Source organism: Ambystoma mexicanum, chromosome 2p, assembly GCF_040938575.1.
Source record: "Ambystoma mexicanum isolate Mex_15411 chromosome 2p, UKY_AmexF1_1, whole genome shotgun sequence".
Taxonomy (NCBI): Eukaryota; Metazoa; Chordata; class Amphibia; order Caudata; family Ambystomatidae; genus Ambystoma; species Ambystoma mexicanum.
Window position 1 is genome coordinate 793888010 of NC_090923.1, and position 18928 is coordinate 793906937.

Consider the following 18928-nt stretch of genomic DNA (forward strand, 5'->3'; position numbering starts at 1 on the left):
TCACCTTTTGAGTGAGGGATCCTTGGTCTCTAGGATGAGTTGCGTCCCGAAGGCTACAAGGGGTGCTTGTGCACTCACCGACATGAACGACCAACAAGGGTATGGTGCAGCTGGCGGAAATGCGCAGCCAGGGCAACTGGCCCCAGTGGCTGTATGTGTCCCCCGCTAGCAGGGGGCACTAACACTGCTGCCCGAATGTGATGCTTCTGGGGCCCCATCGAGCCTAGGGCCAAGGTGGAAACTATGGCCTGACCGTCTGGACATGCATTTCAGGGCAACGGGTGAGATGTATGAGAGCAAGGTGGCCACGGTACTGTACTCAGCAGGCTCAGCGGTTCAACACATTTTTCAGGCTCTGCAACCAGTCAATGGACTTATGTGGCAGCCAGGAATGCTTTGCGTGAACATTTTATGACCCTTGCCAAGGCGGACTATGAGCATTTCATCATGTGCAGTGCAAAACAAAAGGACAATGAATCCCTGGACACATTTTATGGCTGCCTCTGGCGCATGGCACTATCGTGTGCTTGGGAAAACGAACAGTCCATGATCAGGAACCAGCTTATACAGGGCTGTTCATCTGGGAAGGTCAGACGTCGGGTGCTGAGTGAACCTGGACTCACATTACCTCCCCTTTTGGAGCTAAGCCTCTCTCATGATGTGGCAGAAGTAAGAGCGTAAAAAAATGACGCGACTATTCGGCCAGGGAAGGTGGAGGAGGTATGTGCCGTTGGCCGAGGATATGGTTGGAGAGGTGCGCATCGGCCAACAAGCGTACCATGAGACAGAGGGGGCAGATCACCAGAGTTGTGCCTGACATGTGGGTACGACCTCCTGCATCCTGTGGTAGTACACAGAGGACCGGTCCGAGTAGGGCAGGATTCTTCCTACAACATTGCACGCCCAATATAGCCTTGGTGGACCAGGAGAAAGAAAGGCTAGCTCAGGAAGTGGAGGACGAGGAGGAGGATGAGGGAAACATCTTTCATTTCCAGTGTAAGCGCACTGTGCCAACACCCGAAGACAACCAAAATGCCTGGTCCATGTAAATGAGTCGACGGTGCTGGCAGACACAGGTGCATCGGTAAATGTGATGGCCAGAGATCACTATAATGCCATTGTGGTGCTGCCCACATTGCTCAAGTCGAAGGTGCGTGTCTTCACATTTGGGGGTGAGCAGCCCATCCCATTGGCTGGAGTGTTCGTGGCAAGGGTGGAGCATGGCGGCACCACTATAAAGGCACGCTTCTACGGGACTGAAATAATCGTTAACACCCTACTGAGCTGTGGGCAGCTGAAGCATTGGGCATCGTCATTTTCGCCTACAGGATGTATGTGGAGGATGTAAAAGGGGTTCTCCAGAAGTATGGTCGGCTGGTCGGCTGTTCGAAGGAACTGTCCGGGTGGCTGATGAGCCAGTGAGACTACACATCGACAAGTTCCTTCAACCGATAGCCCTCAAGCACCGCTGAGTCCCTTTCCACAGGATCTTGTGGACAAAGAGCTGGACAGTTTGGTGTCTTTGGACATCATAGAGAAGGTCGATGGGCCCTCGCCCATAGTCATCATTCGCAAAGCAACCTGACGCGGTCTGAATATGTGTGGACATGAAGCTACCGAACAAGGCGATCAAGCGACACATCGCACCCACAATCAATGACATCATTGTGCAGTTGCAAGGCGCCAAGTTCTTCTCAAAAAATGGACTTGAGGGCAGGGTACCACCAAGTTGTTTTGCACCCTGACTCTAGGTACATCACAACTTTCACTACACATCGAGGGTTGTACCGGTAGAAGCGTCTGAGATTTGGGGTGTCCTCGGCTGTGGAATTCTTTCACAATACCATTGAGGGGCCCTGGCAGATCTAGGCAGTGTTCTGAATATCAGCGATGACATCCTGGTATTCGCCAGAACAAAGGTTGAACACATGGCATGCCTGGTGAAGAAGTTAGAGCGACTCCAGGAGCTGGGACTGACATTGCACAAGGACAAAAACGAATTCTTGAAGACTAGCATTGAATTCTTCGGGTTAGTGTTTAAAGAAGTAGGGGTGTCCCCAGATCCTCTAAAGTCAAAGATATTATGGAAGCGAGACCACTGGAAAATGTGACTGAAGTCAACAGCTTTTTAGGGATGGTGACCTACTGTGGTTGTTTCATCAGGAATCTGGCCTCAAGGTCGGAACCCCTGCGGAGCCTGACCAGAAAGGATGCTACATGGCAGTGGGGCCCGCTAGAGCAAGCAGCATTTGACGACGTGAAAGGGGAACTTGCAGCAGAGGACACCATGGCCTCTTTTGACCCCTCTCTCCCATCAGAGGTGGTGGTGGACACCAGCCCCTTTGGTCGAAGTGCGGTCCTCACCCAAAAGGACACCCAAGGGGAAGGCAGGCCCATTGCCTATGCGAGTAGAGCCCTGTCAGACACAGAGCAATGTTATTCCTAGATGGAGCGGGAAGCTTTGGCAGTGCTATGGGGATGTTGGCATTTTCGGCTCTATGTGCTGGGCCGGCCAATGACAATGACTGTGGTGACGGACCACACGCCACTGCTGCCCATCATGGCTGGATCCTCGGAAAAAGCCCCCGGCACACATCGAGAGGTGGACTACTGGCACTCCTCGAATACAGTGTTGGTGGTGTATCACCCTGGAACCAACAATGCGGCTGACTACCTGTCACATCCGAGGTGTGGGGATGATGGAGAGAACATCATTGTGGACGAGGCAGACAAGCATGTGCAGTTACTCGCCTAGTCTGGAACCCTGAACTCCATGCTCATCAGGAGTTGGAGAGGGCAGCAGAGGTGGATGAGTGCTTCCAAGTCCTCAAGGAGGCACTTCAAAAAGGGTGAATGGAGGTCAGTGGTGGAAACCCTAGGGAGAAGAACCCAAGAGGCACTGACAACAGAGCATCTGTGGAGAGTGAGGGATGACCTAACGTTCGTGGAGTCAGGGCTTCTTCTCTGCGGGGACCACATTGTGGTGCCGGCAAGCAAGATTCAGCAAGTCATTGAGCTGGCACACTAGGGACACCAGGTCATGGCCACGACGAAAGCCAGGCTGAGGTTGAAGGTGTGGTTCTCAGATCTCAAAAAGCGGGTGGAAGACTTTGCCTCGGCCTGTGTCTGGTGCCAAGCAGCCTCCCCAGCACAGTGGGAGTTCCTCATTGAAGCCATGCCTTGAGGAACACGGCCCTGGGAAATCATACATGCAGACTTTGGGTCCGCTGGCAGAGACGTTCACTTCTTTGTGGTGATGGACGAGTGGTCACGGTACCCAGAGGTCATGTTTGGTGAGTCTTGGTCATTTGACAAGGTAGTGGTGGCTCTCGAGAAGATCTTCGCCACTCATGGGCTGCCCCAGGCCCTGTGATCAGACAATGGACCACCATTCAAACGGGACAGTTTTGCGCAGCTCATGAAGGAATATGAGATCCGTCACTGGAAAATCACGCCCGTCTGGCCACGTGCAAACGGCGAGGAGGAGTGATTTATGAGGACCCTCAACAAAGTCTTCAGAATTGCTCATGTACAGGGCCAACAGGCACTGTACCAATTGCCCTCATGCATCTACTGGAGTGGCACCGGCAGAGGCAATGTTTCAGCGATGCCTGTGGGGCCTGATAACTGAGGCCGGCATGCAGGAGCCAGCAGTGATCAATGATGCCCACGTGGAATGGGAAAGAAGGACAAGGACAGAGGGTGAGAACATGAGAGGAAGACTTCAACAGCATCAGCTAATCCCCATCGATGAGGTGCTGGTGAGAAGCTGCAGTCCTCAGGGCAAACTCTCCCTGACTTCTGAACCCAACCCCCTGGCGTTGTTGCAGTCAACGGCTCAATGGTGATGGCGTCATATGGGACCGAGACTGTCACCCGGAACACCAGTTTCTTTAAGAAGGTGGGGGACACCAGCTGAGCAGAAGGGACAGTGAATGCCAAGCCGGAGGTGATCCCGAGGAGACACTCCAACGAGGTACCCGATGAGGGCGGTGGGTCTGGCCACCTGCCAAGTTCCCTGGGACGAGGGGACACAGGTGAGGAGAGTCCAAGCTGGGATGGGGCAGGCGGCATCCCCAGAGAGTGCCCACCTCAATGACCATATATTGACACCTGAACTTGGACAGCATGTCCACTGGACTGAGTGGGGACATGGGTACCTGTTGAATAAAGAAATGGGGGGGTACATTTTGCAGTGAAATGCATTTATGGTTACATGTTTATGTTTCTTCTGACCTCCTGTTGTGTTTGTTATGAAAAAGGAGGAGTGTGGTGTCTGCATCCTTAAGGAGACACACAGCAGAGAGATTCAACTACACCGCATATGGGTTAATAAAAGGGGACATACCACGTGAGCGCCAGTGTGCCCATGGAGGCCGGACAAGGAGCAGTGCATACTGTGTGCCCTGTTTGTTGCAAGGCTCACAGGGTGGCAGATGACCACAGCACAGCACAACAGCATCTGCCCACGTAGCAGTGACGATTGGCAGGAAAACAGCCACACAGCTGCAAAAGTACAGCAGCTTTCATAGCCATAAGGAATAACCGAAACCCACTGCATGCATAATAAGCGAGTAGCATCACAAAGCGTTGAGATGTTAAATTAGCATGCAACCCAAACAACCAGTGTTGTGCAACATATACGCAACAAAACAAGACTAACAAATTAACGACTCATCCTAAATCCAGACCCCAGTGTATTTGGTGAAAGCATCCCATGGGGATGCTTCTCTGTGTGGTGAAAAGGTTTCTGAAACATTTGCGTTTTACATAACTCACCATTTACTCTTCTGAGGGTTATGAGCGCCTCATCACACCAGTCAACCGAAAGGTCGTTCTTCCAGCCTTGGTAAACCATGTCGGATGTTGGGCAGCATATTAAGCAATGATGACAGACTTGTCAGAGGATGGTGTGCCACATATTTAGGTAATCTGCTCCTGTGATAGGGGAATACATAATGCTTGCTAAGTTATACAAAGCTCAGTGCTCAGTTTATCTACTGCTTCTAGATCATAGACATGACAGATTATCAATATCTTTTAGCACAAGAATATGCCATGTGTCAAACATCGGATTTAGATTTTTTCTAATAAGGCAGAATAGCGTTAGAGCTTCCCAATTTGGATGAAAGGTCAGAAACAAAAAACTCAACTGAAGGACCAGTCAGTACATTGCTCATATCCCCAAAATATGCGCTCACACCATCGGTGTTGTACAATTTACATTCTCTGGACGTAAAAAGGTCAACATACGTCTGCCTTGGTCAGGAGCTTTAAAAAGAAAGGTTAAGAGGTGCGACGAATCCTAGGGTATTGTCACTGCTCCCCCCATGGGGGAGGCTGCTTCCCACGAGGCCAGGGAAGTTACGCGGCTACCCGATAGTTCCCCTGGGGGTGGTACTCAGCAAGTGGATCTCATGGGGAGGGAAGCCCTCCATGGGACCAGTGACGATAACCTTGGGAGAACGCGGTATTCACCTCCTCCGTTACTGTCCCCTCTTTCCTCCCAACGCCCCTCAGTCCCCTGTGGTCTGCCACACCTCTATGTATCCCTATAGATAAGAGGATTCATTGATATTGATTATATTAGGATGAGAAAGAGTGAGGCATATAGTCACTGACACAAGGAAGATCAGGCAAGGAGGCACAAGCCAAACATGGAACCAACATACGCAGTGCAGTCCCAGCAATAAAAAGCAGGGAAGAACTGGAGGAGCGAGGACCCAGGCGCCGGTTCTGTGTTCTGTAGACCTGGTGAGACAAGGAGTGTCTGGTAGGTGCATGGAGCATGGACCTGGCCGGTGACGGACAGAAAAAAGCCAGCCAGCGAAGCCAAAGGAAGAAGGCCCTCAGCAGAGGATGCGAGAGAGAGCCTGCCGCTGTAGAGCTGCCGAGGACAGTATACCGGATGTAGAAGCAGTGCAGAAGCCCCGCTCTACACCCAGAACAGACCGGAAACCGCAACAAAATTTCCCAAAGGTAGGAAAAGGGTTGGCCCGCTGGTGGGACACAGAGTTGGCCCGGTAGATTAAAGAGACACATACCAATAGCTAGAGAGCAGAAAGGGATAGCGTAAGAACTGTAAAAGCTAGAACAAACTTTACGAAACATCCTATGTGGAACAGTACCTGGCAGGAGAGTACACAAGGTCTGTTCAATTGGACATTAAGTGAAGCAGGGGTGGCGAGCCTGCCAAAGCAGCACATCAGGGTCTGTGACCCATATGAAGTCGGAAAAGCCTTGGAAGAACACCACTCCATGGTCTGTGACCCATATGAGGTCAGGCGACTACAGCAAAAGCAACAGAGGGGTCATACAGTGAAGGGGCTGGGACCCAGAGCAAGTCGGGGAGATCCAGAGATACAATAAAGGGGTCTGGGACCCTCACAAAAGAGAAACAAGCTACAGAACACGTTGTTGGGACTCAGGTAGGAGAGAAAGAAAGGTGCCAGAAGTTAAAACAAGGAGTTGAGGACCCAATTCGAGGAGAAGAGACATTTTCTGGAAAATCTACAGTCAAGTCTGGCAGTATAGTGAAACAGGCGATGCCAGATTTTGTGAGTTGGAGAAAGAACAGGGGAAAAGACGCCCCCATATACTTGAGAACTGTGTTTTGTGGTATGAAGGTCTACAGTCAAGTCTAGCAGGATGTCATGATCTCTGCTTCCAAAAGATCAGGACTTGCCCGACTCCCTTGGAAGCAGACCCATAACGCCGGTTCCGAGTGCCAGCCAGTCCCAATTGGGACCTTTTGGACCCTGTCCTGGCGCCAGTGGCACCAGGCTCATAAAGATGCCCAGTCCCATCGCTGGAAGCGCCGGGCTCATAATGCTTGGGTGGACTTACCTGCAGCAGACCATGCTGCTTGCTTACCTGCCAGTTGAACCCCTGATCCTCTTCTGTTTGGGACTACTTTTCCTGTTGGGTGGGGCAGGAGCCACTCCCTAGGTTCAGAACACTGGAACTCTTCTGGAAAGCAGGAACTCTTTTCTTACCTAGGCGTGGCTGTGGAAGGAGACACCTAAGCACTACAGGAGGCTATTTAAACCACACCCGATGGATGAATCTTGCTTTGTGTTATTCTGCATTCTCTGCAGCAGAACGCTCATCGTGTCTTCTGCTTCTGATCCTGGGCCTAAGGGAACAAAGGCTTACCATCCTGGAATCCAGTCTTCAGCAGCACCTGTAAAGACAAAGAAAGAACAGGTTAGCACTACGGTCTTCAGTGGCAGCGCATCTCTTACCTGATCCATCGGCTGTCACCAACGCCTCGCGCTGCTTTCCGGCATCTGAAAGACAAAGGCTTACCTACTCTTCTCGCATGCTCCGGAGGTCTTCGCACTGCATTCCGGCATCTGAAAGACAAAAGCTTACCAGCTCTTCGCACGCTCCGGAGGCCTTCGGCGCTGCATCCCGCATCTGAAAGACAAAAGAAGGTGCGTTTAAAGACATTGGGCAACTTTATTACTCACGTGCCATTACTCCTTCCCACGCCGAATCCAGTGGGTATTCCAGCACCCTTCAGCTTCTCTAAAGCTCCGAACTTGTACCTGCAAGATAAAAGGGACAGTTAGTGCGCATCGTGAAGCAGGCTGCAAGCGCTTACTTACGTGCTTCCAGGCGCTTCTATTCCTCACACGGGTTCGATCCTCAACTCTCATCAGCCCGCCATCCGCCATCGCCGGAACCCTGCAAAACAAGAGATATCATTACAAAAGACTTTTAAGACATTTGAAGTGCCCAGAACTTACCATTCGTGCAGTTGACGGACAGCAGTCCTCTGAGATCAAGAGGCCTGCACCCTTATCCAGTGAAGAAACTGGTTACGGCACCCTGCCCTGAGGCAGATGGAGAGCTCGGCGTTCACTTACCTAAGGTGAGGGCGTTAACCTTTGGGGTTCTACAGGAGAAGAGAAAGGGAAGAGGAGAGAGGCACCCAATAACCCCAGTTCATTAATCCCATATTTTCTATCTGCAGACATCTTACTCTTCGAGTCAGACATACAGTGCACAGAGGTCCAGCCCAAAGAGCCAACCGTGTGTTACACATCACCTTTGAAGATACGGCATTCACCCAGTCAAGACCGGCGCCTCTGCGGGAATCAGGTGAGCGTTACACAGGATAGTGCACCAAACATGATACGTTTGTGAACTAGAGAAAGAATAGGGGAAGAGAGCCCCCTGTTATTTGTGAACGGTTTTATGCATACGTTTAGAAGACATTGAAGATCAAGAACGTTTAAGTTAAAGAATCACTCATTGCATTTTCTCTTAAAGAACCGAACACTTGAACCTGCATGCGGAATGAGAGGAGTCTCTTTCTGGATCAAGAAGACACCCAGTTTTTCCTTAGTATAGTATTAACCACTGCAGGCCCAGCTCAATTGTTGGGTGCTGCCCATAGGGACAGGAAGCATCGCTCCTTCAACGGTGGTGCCTGGGCTACAGCTCCTCATTATGCTGTGCTCCCTGCCAAAGAAGGGGAGTGTTGAATGAACACAGCTTGGTCTGCCCCTGCTCCGGCAGGCCCACTCAGAATCCCGGCCCACAGCAGGCAGATACGGCCCGGCACAAGAGACTTTTGTGGGGCTCTCCTGCAATCAACACCGGGCTGCTCCCGACATACGTGACCGCTGCAGCCACTAGTCCTCCCTCGCGCCCAATCCACGCTGCTGCTAACAGGCCGGGCTGCACCTGTGCAGTGCAGTTTAAGAGACGGTTGGGGCTGCCTACCTACTGCTGCTGCCCTTGAAAGCCAGATCTCAACATCCACAGCATAAATTACCTTGATACAGTCTTGGCCAGGCTGTATCCCAAGTAGGAATTTATGTATATAGTTTTGACTATAAAAAGTATACTTTTTATATTTTTAAAAGACGTTTTTTTCAGTTGTTACCACAGCTGCTTGAAAAAAGTATTAATGTTGTATAGTGATTCCACGTTTTAAAAATACAAACCTCTGGTGTACTGGGGTTGAAGTGAATCTATATATTCCAATCTATATATTCCAATCAATAACTAAAAAGAACCATACACCAGCATTCCTTGGTCTGCCTTTACATGTGCAGTATATCTTTCATATAACCTAGTGTTTCTTCCTAGAGGGTTTGGGGAATCCTTCTACCCATTGCCTTTCTTTTCCTGCAGAGGCACACCCAGGGCGATTCAGACTCTCAGGTAAGCGGGGGATGACAGACAAGAGGCGGGTTAAGTATTTATTTATAAGAAAAAGTGTATTGCTATGCCCGTCTACACCCGTCTCCCATCAAGTATGTTAGATCCATGCCCCACTTATACTTTAGTTCCAGGATTGGGAGAAATTTTCAGGCTTTGAGTGACAATGGAAGTGGAAGCATATAGTGGCTATCTTGCTTAAATTAATAAACTGTGTTGCTAGGATTAAAGCAACATGTGCTATTTAACCAGTCTTGCACGTTAGAAGATAGTTGTAGATCCTTGAAGGGCAATCCTTGTTGCTAGTGACTATGAAGTTAAGCTGAGAGTTATCTTTGCAGATTTCAAAAGGAGTCTTAAACAAAAGTCCAGGATAGAAGGTCACAGCTGCAAATTAACCCTAAACATCCAAGGAGAAAGAGGGGCCTTGCAAGACTGCACGTGTCTGACCAACGTGGAGAGAAAGAATCTGATGCTCCCTTGAGAGGAGCGGTCAATAGGAAGAAATGAAACCCCTTAAGCGCGGATTCGTTCAAGCCCACGTTGTGCCAGGCCCGGCTCCAGGAATTTTTATCTAGGTGGGCCAGGTTTTTGATGTATGTGGGGAGGGGCAATTTCCAATGGATGTGGGAGAACCCTAAACAAAGTGCTGGCATTGAGCCAGATTTCCCAGACTGGAAATCCAGCAAAAATCTTTTTCCCAGATCCAGAAAAATACATTTGCACCCCTTCATAAAAAAAAAGAAAAAAAAGCGCAGAGCAAAAGTGAAGCAAGGAAAATAGTGTTTCAACATCAATCTACCAATTTTCCTTTCCCCATCTGCTCTTCCCTTTCTATTATATCCAATCCTCCTTCACCTTTCACCGCTCCGTCACCTTCCATCATCTCTACCTGACCACCATTCCTATTTACCTCCACTCACACGTTGCCCCTATAACTCCCTGGCTGGGGAGAATCAAAGGTGATGCCCCCTTCTCCTCTGTGAGACCTGAGAAGCGAGCCCCTCAGTCTTTGTTCAATCTCAGATGGTTTATGCTCCACAATGCCTCTCTGAACACTGGCTACAACCAGCAGGCCATATAGGAGGAAACTGTGGTTCCGCCATCTTGTTGTGAAAGACAGCCCCTCCACTCCAGGATACATAAGCAAGAAATAGGACATTTTTGGCCTCATTCCGAGTTGGGCGGTAAGGGTTTACCGGCACCGGTAAGGATGCCAGTGCCGGTAAACCCTTACCGCCCTATTCAGAGGTCTGACCACACGTCCTTTGCGTGCCCCGCTAAGGGACCAGGGCGCTAATAACGGGCCCGCTATTTGCGGGCCTGTAATTAGCGCCTTCCCCATTCCCATTGAGCCCTATGGGGGCTGAAATGGGAATGGGGAATGGTTTACTGAATGGGGACTTAGCGGGTCCTCCAAGGTCAGAATGACCCGATAAATCCCCATTCAGCCAAACTGGACCCGCGTTTGGAGGCAGCCATGGTGCTAAGAGCACCATGGCTGCCTCCAAACTCAGAATGACCCCCTTTGTTTCTTACAAAATGACATTATGAATCACAAAATGTATATACATTTCTGCTGCATTGTTGCAGCACACTTTAATTGAGTTGGGGGTGCAAGGGAGTGCTAGCAAGGAAGAAAGATACAGGCATAGGGGAGTGGGGTCAGGTTGGGAGGTTTCCAGCCTCCTGGCATCACTCCCGGTGGAGCGTGGTAGGTAGGAGGGGCCCTTGCTTCCCTGCCGCACCCTTGTACCTCATAAAGTATTTATAATATGCAATTGTCCACAATGACATTTTGTTAGACGTGTTTACTTTCATTTGCTATTGAATTAAAAATTTTGTTCAATAAATGCGGCCTTACATTTTCTTTTTTTTTTTCAACTTGTTTATTATTTTCAACGTTGAAGCATCAACTTCACATGTAAATACATACAGTCACTGTAGCGATACACAACCGTCAAGCTTAACCAGACCCTCCCCCCCCTAACAAACCGCTCAGGAGTCTACCTATCCACTTCACCTGCTTTTCTATCACATTCCATTAACCCCCTCCCTGTCCAGATAAAGTCTCACAAAACGTGGCTTAAAGGCGACACCACCATAGGAGTGTTGCATAGGATCTCTGCACCAGCTAAGAACCTGTTCCAATGGCAGCAATGCAGAGACTTTGCTACTGGCCTTCTGACCTAAAGCAAAATCTCCATCACATCTTGCGGGAGGTCCCAATCCCTTTATCGCAACCTCTCGGAAACCATGAGTGAAGGTTGAGTGTCTTGACCTCTGAATGGAGAACCCAACCCTCCTCTCATGAGAGAAGGTCCTCCCTTTGTGGACGACAAATTAGAGGGCAGATGGACATGTCCAGAAGGTCCGGTACCACGTCCTTCTGGACATGTCCAATTAGAATTATGGATTTCCCAAACTTTCTCAACCTCCTGATTATTTCAGGAATGACGGGCACTGGACGAAACACGTACAGGAGTGCAAACTCCCAGTCCACTACGAACGTGTCCCCTAGAGCTCCTTTTGGGGGAAATTCCCTGGAGCAGAACAGCTCGCACTTCCGTCTGACATTGGACGCGAACAGATCCAAAGGTTGAAGATCTCCTGAAGAACTACCTGAGCTAGTTCCCACTCGTGGGAGACTGTGCTCTGCCTTGCTCAGAGCATTCTCTGTCGTGTACACCTCTCCAGCTAGGTGAACTGCTGATAAGATTCCTTCTTGAATTGCCCAGAACCGGAGCTGCATTGCCTCTCTGCACAGCGGTAGTGACCCTACACCACCTCTCTTAGAGGTAGTAGATGGCCGCTGTGTTGTCCATCATTATCAGGACATTCTTTTCCCATACAGATGGCAGAAAGGCCTTCAGCGCCAGTCTGATTGCCCTCAGCACCAAAAGATATGAAGTTTGGACACTGATGGATACCAACAACAGTCAGATTATTGGCGTGGGCTCCCCACCCTGTGAGCGACGCATCCGTAGCTACTGTTATCTCCAGGCATAGCTGCCAAAAAGGTTCCCCCTTCAGAACGTTGTCCTTGCAAGTCCACCACAGGAGATTCCTGTGCGACCCTGCTCAGAACCTGAAGCAGATCTGTTTTCAGGCAAGAGGTCAGACCACTGGGACCCGTTGGACAACTAGAGGAATCTCATCCTCAGGTGAGCCTCTGACACCAGAAAAATGCAGATGGTCATGAGGCCGAGTAACCTCAAAATGTTCAAGGCCAGAAGACGCTGGGCATTTTGAATTTGGTGACCAGCTGCAGAATGTGTTGAGCCCTCACCTTGGGTAGCAAGGCGTTCCGCGAGGACGCAGCCAGGATGGCTCTGATGAACTGGAGCTTTTGGGAAGGCTTAATTTGGGACTTCTTGAAATTGAGGGAGCAAACCAGTCTGTGAAGAGAGTGGTAGGTTATGCTGAGATGTTCCAGGGCATGTCCAGGAGAACAGGCCTTGATCAGCCAATCGTCCATGCAGGGGTAGATGTGAATCCCCCCCCTCTCCTAGGACTCGCTGCCGCCATCAACTTGGTGAAAACCCTCGGGCAGAGGTCAGCTCGAATGGCAGAACCCTAAATGAATAATGAGAACCGCCAATGGCGAACTTCGGGTACTTTCTGTACTTGTGATGGATAGGCACATGAAAGTAAGCATCCTGAAGGTCCAATGATATCATCCAATGCTGAAGATGGAGGGCCTGAAGGATCGGAGAAAGGGTAACCCTTTTGATCTTGTTCAAGTATTCCAAGTTCAAAATGGGTCTCAATCCTCAGTCTTTTTGGGAAATCAAAAAGTAAATGGCAGAATCCCTGTTTGTTCATCTCCATAACAGGTACTTGTTCTATAGCACCTTTCTCTAGCAGACTCCAAATTGCCTGCAAAAGGAACAGATCCAGAGTTGTGTACGAGTGACTCCCCAGTGTATGATCAAGACCTTCTTAAAAAGAAGAGGCAAAAACCCTGGGCTTCTGTTTCCAAGGCCCAATCATCTGAAGTAATGCCCTGCCATTCTTGCAGATGTTGAGTGAGTCTGCCTCCCACTGGGGTCCTGTGGATTAAGGACTCGGAGCGGTTTTGAGACGATTGAAGCAGCGGCTCAGGGTAAAGAAGCTGTTGCTTGGGCAATCTTGGCACCTCTTCCTTGTCACCACAAGGACATCTTGCGCTTCCAAATGAGCAGTAGTATCGAAAGGACGTACCCCTCCAAGTCAGTGCACTGGGGTGCGAAGGTTGTGGCTGTCTGATGGCGGCGCTGAGAGGCTTGGCTGACACTTTTGAGGTCTGCAATTTTTCTAAGCTCTGTGAGAAACCTGAAGGTGTCTCACCTGCTAGTCCCCAGGGATCTGTCATCCAGGTGGCCAGGACATGGCCATCGCTTTTGGATCCAGTTACTCGGGTGGACCAGTGCAGGAGGATCCCCTGGATGAGGTGTCTTCAGAGAGTGGAAGTGTAACACAGACGGCAAGATGTGGTATTCCCTTCCCTGTAACACCTTTTCCCCATCCTACCAGGTAGGATACTTGGAAACCCAACCCCCCCGTCCCCTTTCCAACACGAACACTTTCTCACGGACAACGCACTGTGAGAGAAAACTAACACCTGAACCGTATACCTGACATGTCCCACTACAGTGGTGAGGCATGGTCAGGCAATTACTGATCATTACACACACCCGACTTCCATCACCCTTCCCCACACAGATAAAAGGCAGAGCACTGTAAGGATATTTGGCGTGTTACAGCACAGAGTACAGCACTACTACACAGGTAGCAAACAGCACAGAGTACAGCACTACCACACAGGTAGCAATAAGTACAGCACTACTGCACAGGTAGCAATTTTTTTTTTGCAGCACCACCACAAGGGTGCGGTGCATTGCTATATGTGTTACCAGATTAACAAGGAAAGACAGGCCATTCAGTCAAAAACGATTTTAACATATAAGATGCAAATCTATTTTTACAGTTAAAAGCACATGTGCACACCCAAAAATGCACACTATTTTTCACCTGAAATGCCTATGGTGCGAGAGACACATTTGAAAATAATAACTAACCTTACTGACAACTAACCTGACTAATGAAACATAATCCACTAATAAAAATGTGTCTCCACTGCAGAATTAGGCCTATTCTGAAAGTGAACTTTTAAACGCACATCCATTTTTTTTTCTGTTCTCTCTGCTGCCCTGTCCATATAAATACAGGAAGCAAATGGGCTCGAAAGAACAGGAAATCAGTTGGTTACAAAGTATTACTATAAAAATGAGCCATTGTGTAGAGAAGGAGGAGATGGCGTGATTAATTCTGATTGGAGCAGCGTCATAGCAAGTATCATGCTAGAGGGAGTGATCAGGCTTTTTGCTGGGGGGAGATTGAGGAAGAGGAAAGGCAGTCAAGATTTGGCAGAGCTGGGAGGAAGACCTTTTCCTGGTTGGAGCATTCCTATCTGCAAAAGCAGAGAATTCCAGGCAATGACCCCGGTTTGAGAAGGCAGGCGATCCTTTTACTGGGGTTAATCTTCAAGGGAGCCACACTCAGAAAGAGAACAGCTAAAGAAAACTTCACTGAACAGATAAGGTAATTACATAAGTGTGGGAGCTTAGTATGTATGAGAATATGCAGTCAGTGTAGGATTCCTGTGCATGCTTTAATCAAATGCTAATGTTGCAATTTGAGTTCTGTTCTACGCCACTCTCTTTGCAGTGTGTCATAGACAAAGCTGTTACTGTGCTGTTTTAGTTATTTCTGTAAAGAGTGAGATCGTGTTTAAATGCAACTTTTATAATACAGAAAAATATTTGAAATCAGACGGGTGGTGTATTTACTATTTACCATTACAATGCTGATGATGTGGGGAGATTTTAAACAGTGCAATGGTCATTTTAAGACAGATGTGTGCATGTCAGATTCAGTATGAACAGTTGTGAGTGACTGTAGCATAGCTCGTTGGAGGTACATGAGCCAACGGGAAGAGAGACTCTCTGAACATAGCTCCCTACCGTATATAAGGTAGTGGAAATTACCACAAGATTACCATATATAGCTCTCTGTCGTAAATAAGTCAGTGAGATCGCCCATGGTGGCACACTAACACTGAAAAATGTGGTATTCCTAAAATGTAGGTCTGAGGTCTCTCTAGTGATTACACGAAAAATCTAAGCAAAGATAAGGGATTCTGGACATTGGGGCCACGAATAAAACAAGGGAATTATGCTCACCAAAATACCACCAACCACGCCTACCACCCACGCATACCAAATATGCATGCCTGGGTGCTGAAATAATGCATGTCCACTGTATTATTGTTGTACAGGGCCCAATCTGAATACGAGGAGTGATTATTGCTAAGTTATTTTTCGGCGGTAATAAAATACCGTCAGGCCCCAAATCTCCACAAAATACCCTACATATTTATGGTGCGTTGCAGGCCGGGAAAGTGATCATAGAGTACCTACTGGGCGTGGCAAGCGTGTCTCACACTGCCATTTGCACATTAAAGGGAACCCATTTTATAATAGCAGTGTGCCACTAAAAACGAATTTCAGAATGTCACAAAGGGAAACCACATTCTCAGATCTAGTGCAATATTTAGAGGCAAAGTTATTTGCACATGGGAATTGGTCTTCGAATAGCACGTTAGAATGGAGTAACCGCATTCAGGGTGAGGTGCAGAAAGAAAAACTAGACAATATTTTTGCAGAAGGCAGCATAATTCAGGTCTGCCTTACAAGATTATTGAATGCAGCCGATAAAAGTGCAGAGAAAGACTGTTTAATACGGCTATGCGGCAAAATATGGTTTATTTTAAACAAGTCCCTGCGAATGCAAGAGAATGATACTCAGCTAATTAACAGGTTAAAGACTGAATTAGAGGGGGCAAATAAAAATCAGGAAATGTTGAGAGCAGAATTGGATGTATGCCAAAAAGACATGCAATTAAAATGCAGAGACTTTGATACTCAGTTATCCAAAAGCAAGAAACAATTTGAAGATAGTGAGCAAGAATTGGCACACTTAAAAGCCTTAGTGGATCACATTAGGCAGGATAAAGAGGAGGTTGTTTCAGAAATGCAGATTTTACAAAAAGAACATTGTGAAAAAGAAGGTGATCTCCAGAGTGCAGAACAAGAAATGATTAAAATGATCCAAGAAAGAGACAAGAGAAATAAAGAGTTCAATGAATGCCAAATGCAAATGTGCGAAATGCAGGAGGTGATTAATAAAATGAGTGATGAAAATAATTATTTGCAAAATGAAGCAACCAGACTCCTTAAAAAGTGTAAGGACTTAGAACAGCAAATGTGCATTCCCAGGTCCCAGGAGAGGCGGCAGGGTACCACATTCAATGGAGTGGAGGTGAATTCTAGCTCTGCCCAAAGAGCTAGTGCTCCAGTGACTGGGCCGGTGACTGAACTTGGTTGCAGCGCCCTTGGGGGATTTGATACTCCCATTGGGGGCAGCCACCAATATCATACACCTGAAAACAGGATTGAATCACAAAATAGTGCAATTCCATGCATTGCAACAAGTAGCCCCATAAAAATAATGAAATCCATTAAAGCCCTGATCAAACCATTTAAAAAGGGAGGTGAATGCTGCATTGAGGATCACTTAGAAGCGGTGCATGACATTTTTAAAGCACTCCAGATAACTAAGGAACAGTACAGACAATATTTTCATTTAACTTTAGATGCCCCGACGGCCAGCATCATAAGGGGATTAAATGAACAGCAGAATATGACATGGCTGGAGTTTGAAAAAGAAATTAGGCGTCATTTTTCTCCTTTTCAGTCATTGCAGGAGGCAAAGAAAGTCGCGTACACAATTACTGCTGGACCTAATACATCCCCTCGCCAATTTTTACAAGACTTAAAAAGAGCATTCTCTCGCTTTGATGTATCTTTTGACTCAAATTCCAATGAGTTTAAAACTGCATACTTCTATGGGCTACAGAAAGACATCATATCCCAATTGGTCCGTGAATTTGACCGTGACAAGTCCCTTGAATGGATTGTACATCAAAGCACAAAGCTATATGAGGTACTCTATTGTCAGGGTAGAGAAAGTGATAAAATGAAAGATACTAGGCCTAAATCTAAAGAACCCTCAGCCACAGTAATGGAAATCAGGTCAGCCAAAATGTCCCTTGAGTCTGCTCAAAGCCAAGGTAAAAATAATGTGACACCTGAACAAAGGGGTAATCAACAAAGATCGCCATTCCCTGTACCAATGTTCCAATCACATGATCCTAGTAATAGAGAGAGCTACATCAGCCCTAGGTATTTAGGGGATAGACCCCGGGTAGGATATCGACCTGATATGGCAGGTATGAACAATAACCAGAGACAAAATCAAGATCAAAGAAATGATGGTCCCTACCAGTCATTGGGGACACAGAGCAGATTTGATCCCAGCACCATGATATATGGTAATCAGGATAGGCCCCGATATATGGATCGATTTACTGATAATGGAAATCAACATAGGGGCCAGTACCCACAATCTGAGAGACAGGACATGAGGCAAAACGTGAACTACAGTCCACGCCAGTACAATGATTCCCCACCAGGGGACTATAATCAAAGGATGGGTGCAACCCGCTCCCCTCCACAAATGAATCAAGAGTTCAGAAACCATCCCAACCGACATCAATCACCTGAGAGGTATCAGAATAGATCCAATCAGGGGGAAAACAACCAATATCGACCTAGGCCACAGAAAGAGGATCCTAGAGAGATGGAAAGGTTCCAGTGCCTTGAGGCCCAAGTGAAAATGTTAGCTGAGCAAATAGGAAAGCTCTATACAGCGCAAAAACAACCTTCCAAAGAGGGGGCTGATGGCCATAGCAATGACCGGGGGGCTTCCGAAAAGTGACTAAGTACTCATGATAACTGCAGTGCCAAAATGACAGATTGCTCTGATATAATTTTGCATAACGACTCTGAGATGCCTAATGGATTAAAAATGAAAGTACCAGTAAATGAAATTGTGACAGAAAGTGCAAATACTTCTAAAAAAGAGGTACGGTTTAACTTAGAGCTAAATAAAACAGTAAAGATTTGCACAAATGAAAAAGAAACATTAGGAATTCCAAAAGAACAAAGGGACAGATTTAAGAAAAATGACTCATGCATGGGGAATACCAGTGAACAGGGAGTAAGTGGGGATGCTATAGCTCCTTCCCTGGGCAAGCTAAACAATGACCAAACACAGACAGAAAAAGGAAATACTCACAAGGAGGGTACAAGTCAATCACCTGAAGAATTCTTTGAGCCACATATTTTTGAAGAGGCTGAAAGGGCTGGTATCACACTAAATGATCACAAATGCACAGAATTAAAAAATGACAAATTGCTGAATGATGTTGTTACACATGTTCAGTTGGAGGATTGTAATGTGGTCTCTGATGTTACCCAGATGGATGGGCGAACAGTGGCCACACTCCAAAAAACCTCTGAACATGGAGAAATGAATAAAATATCCCGCACAGAAATGGGTAAAAAGGAGGGAAAAATGTCTTTTCATTTACCAATGTGCTTAGCCAAAAGTGAAAAAGACCTGAGAAAGGTGAGCCCTGAAATCAGTAAGAATTCACATTTCTTATGTGTATTAGAGGAAGTTGAGGACAGATATTATGCACCCATCACTGTAGAAGAAAAATGCCACACCTTTGCTATGATTGACACTGGCGCACAAGCCACAATTATGTCCAAGGAGCTGGTAAAGAGTATCAATGAAGGGAGGCTTC

General features: G+C 47.6%; 1 protein-coding gene across 1 annotated transcript in view; it reads right to left on the reverse strand.

Annotated features, from left to right (window-relative positions):
• LOC138566800 (inositol-trisphosphate 3-kinase A-like) overlaps window positions 1–18928 on the reverse strand; it is a 796057-nt gene that overhangs the window by 542558 nt on the left and 234571 nt on the right. The window contains exon 2 of the mRNA XM_069644458.1: window positions 4780–4938. The gene's annotated coding sequence lies outside the window, so the exon portion shown is untranslated. The remainder of the gene's footprint in view (window positions 1–4779; window positions 4939–18928) is intronic.